Source organism: Varroa jacobsoni, unplaced genomic scaffold, assembly GCF_002532875.2.
Source record: "Varroa jacobsoni isolate VJ856 unplaced genomic scaffold, vjacob_1.0 scaffold_369, whole genome shotgun sequence".
NCBI lineage: Eukaryota > Metazoa > Arthropoda > Arachnida > Mesostigmata > Varroidae > Varroa > Varroa jacobsoni.
The window spans coordinates 159,054-162,789 of record NW_019213271.1 but is presented as its reverse complement, the minus strand read 5'-3'; the positions used below and the strand labels follow the sequence as shown (position 1 = coordinate 162,789).

The window sequence follows — 3,736 nt, the reverse complement described above, 5'->3', positions numbered from 1 at the left end:
CTAAAGGCGCCGGAACACTAACGGAGAGTGCAAAGTTACGCTGTTCAACAAACTAACCCCGTGAGCATTGTTCATTAATTTATCTTGTATTCCACTATTATTAAATCCCTCGCTGTTTTGGTTCATCACGCATTTTTTAGACCACTAGGGTTTCAGGTTCCCCTTGAAAAGATTGATCCTCATCAAACCACATTAATGTACAGAAAATACCCCTTAGGGTTTTATTGTTATACGAGGGTTTCAAAAAAAATATTTCGCGTCTGCTGAATATCATACAGAGTCCAAGCCGGAATAAATGATTATATATTCTCTCTCCGTAATATATTAGAATCGGTCCTCGCGGCTCAACTACCGGTAAGCCTGTAAGCGAAGGATATTGGAAAAAAAACTTTGGGATTTTCTGTAGCTAAGGCCGTCGGCCATAATATAAGAGCACAAGTTTGATCCTAAGTAAACCGCGATGAAAATAGTTAATAACCAGATCGAACTCGCGAAGGAATATATTTCGCACCCTTTGTGGAACGGTGCTTTTTGAATTCCTGCAAATCTTCTGCTGCTGCGTTTCCGAAGTACATCAAAGCTCATAACTATAGGTCAAACATCCTAGACCTAATATCTTTTTACATTATTTTACTCAGACCGGAAGTTCACAAGAAGAAGCGCATAATGAGTGAATTAGGCCACTTCTGCATATGTTTTCGTGGGTCAAATCACTCTACAGATCAAAACATAATAGTACTCGATTGATTGTAAGTTAATTAAAAACAAAGGAAATCACTATCAATGGATGGTGAATAACGTATTGTATATGTTTGGCGCTCTTGCGATCTGCCGAAATAATCATATGATCCTATCCATGTTTGTGCATTAATGCTATTAGTCCAGGTTTAGGCTAGACTTAGCTTCTAAGTTATATGTAGCAAAATTACTTAACTTTCGCACGTTATATTGACACGCATTTCATTTCGAAATTCGTGACCACCTTCAAAATTCATCGGTGATCATTTTGTTTATGCTCGTAGTAATGGTCCGACCTTGGACCTGAACCTGTTTACACACTACCGAAGTTATATGGATGGTAAGTTCGATTGGTAAAAAAGCGTTTCCCTGCTTCATTCATAAAACAATTGCATTCTACTGACGTTACACAATAGCCTTATAGCTCCGAAAGTATGATGCCTTATCTACATAGATGTATTAAGGCACATCACAGAGTCTAGAATAGATTTATACGGGGTGGACTAAAATGTAGCGTAAGTTGTGGTGCTAATGTGCACAAACTACTTGCGTTAAGATTTTGAAGTTTGTTAATATAAACATGATAGGGCAATTTCTAATCGTTCGCAATAATTACATGTGTTCTCGGCATTGTTCTTTCCGAGCGCATAGATCAAGTTCGAGCTTGTGGAAGGGTCTTACTATTGAGATAAGGGCGTAAGTGATTACCAACGCGTTGCGCGCATAATGTTAGTATTGTAGTTGGCTATCAACCGAAGCACTGGGCATGAATTTACATCTATACGCATCATCTCAATATCGCAATTGAAATGTTGCTATATGTATGACCATAGAACAACAAGTAATCATGTTGACATCAGTATATCTTTTAATACGACTTAGGACGTCATTCTACCTCGACCAAAACTTTCGATTAGCAGCTTGCTCCCGTACAGGTGTAGCCAGCCAGTAGCGCCTATCACGTTGACAAAAATACCACGTATTTAAGCTAGATCTGCAGTTCTGCCATATGGACAATTTACGTTTGTCAAACCTGATGCTTTGAAGAAGTTGTGAGCCTTGCTTCAACGTGACTACAAGCTTCAGTTTTCCAATCTTATTTCGGGCTGTTGTTTTTCTGGTAGCACTTTAGAACTCTTTTGTGCTACAGGATTACTCCATTTTTTGTTGTTTAGCTTAATCTTAGACAGAAAATTGCCTCTATTGAACCACTGCGTGACAACAAGTGAAATCATATCTAAGTCAATACCACATTTGTTATTAATAGGCTCTCTATAACCTATTCAACATGTTTTGATCGCTGCGGCCAGCACTCTTAGAGAAGAAGATTCTCAATCCATTGATATACTCAAGTGTGACCTGTGGTTCGGTGTCTACGGTCTTAGCAGTAACATTTGACGATGTTATTACCTAACCTCATTATCGATGACGAAGCCTGTGATTATTTCGAGGAATGTAACGATAATGTTGTATAGTAAGTTGAGGGCTAAAGTCTGAATAGCACAAATGGCATTTCATTAAATGTTTCTATAAGTTTCGGGTACTGACTAAAGGCGAAAAACAAAAAAGATCTGAACACCAAACAAGTTTGTTGTAGAAGCAAGTGAAAGCCTTAATCAATCGATTTAGCTTTACCAATTTACCTTTTCATTCCGTAGCCTTCACGTAGTTAAGCCATAAAAATCTTCCGACCAAAATGTCCGAATGACGGAATTTTGTATCGGGTTTGTTGTAGACACGAAAAGAGTGTGGGTTTGCTCGTCAACACGCGACAGTTTGTGACTCCGTATTAACCAAAAAATATTAGAAGAAATAAGACCTGCGTTGTGTTCTGTAGCTGTTGGCTCTTTTGTTGTTCTTTTTATTAAATATATTCCGTTAGTCTTTCTAAAATTATTGTTCTCATATAAAGTAATGTTCACAGCTGTTTTATCGTAACTGTAATTTTCTTCTTATGACAACTTGTCGCATTCGAAATAAGATTTTAAAATTTCAAAATTGGAATAGAACAGTAACACGAGGTTTGAAAAATAAGCAAACGCTTTTGCAACATTGTCAAACGCGTAATCATAACATGTGTGTGTGCTTCAGAGTATACGCAAATCGAAAGAAGAAAGTAAGAACCTGTGCATACATAGTTGCATCTAGTTTATCGGAACTCCAACCCGCAGAAAATTAACTTTTCTCCACTTAATAACTTCAAGATGTTCATTCCTATAGAATGTCATACGTAGAGCGATTCATAGTACAGTGACGTTAACTTTACGTGACTAACATAGGTTCCACTGCTACCGTGCAACGAATACAGTCTATACAGAATACCACATTAGACGTAGCAAATTTAATCTGCTGCTTGATTTGTATACTATATCGAGTCGTTTAGCTTTGACTTTCCTATTGGCGGCATCTGTTTATAATATATATATTATGATAGAAAGTCTGAATTTCTTTGTGGTCATAGCTTTGCACCAACATACTAATCAAAAAAAGCAGGTCTCATGACCAAACTAAGCCAATTTCAGACCTAAACCACACCAGGCATCTGTGGATCATGTTTGGTAAATATTTAATTATAATTAACATCGAAAAAGTGAGTGCCTTGAGTGGATTGAATTTTTGCTAAAGGAGTAGCAGACAGAGAAGATGACACTGAATTTTCAGTTTTGCTGAGTTTTTCAGGTAAATTAAAGCTCCGTTGTCCAGATTTCTTGAAAAACGGAAGTTTTAGTTATTTTAATAAGACATTGTTTGCAATCGAAATGATACGACTTTTATGATTAACTTATGTTTTAAAGTACAAGTACAAATTGCATCTGTTAATTATCTGTTAATTGTTATATGCTACAAGTAAAATTATGCTGTTTACGATACTAGTTTCAAGTGGAAAAAATGTCACTCTCGCATTCAGGTACTGCTCAGTTCGCTGAACAGCCATCACTTTGAGTCGCCTACCTGCAAATAGGGCTACTTTCGCTGAAAATCGCATATTAAACAAGGT

At 37.0% G+C, this 3,736-nt stretch overlaps 1 protein-coding gene across 1 annotated transcript in view; it reads left to right on the top strand.

Moving 5' to 3' along the window:
* The window catches only part of Naa20A (N-alpha-acetyltransferase 20 A), a 29,623-nt gene that overhangs the window by 10,256 nt on the left and 15,631 nt on the right, over positions 1-3,736 (top strand). The window lies entirely within an intron of this gene.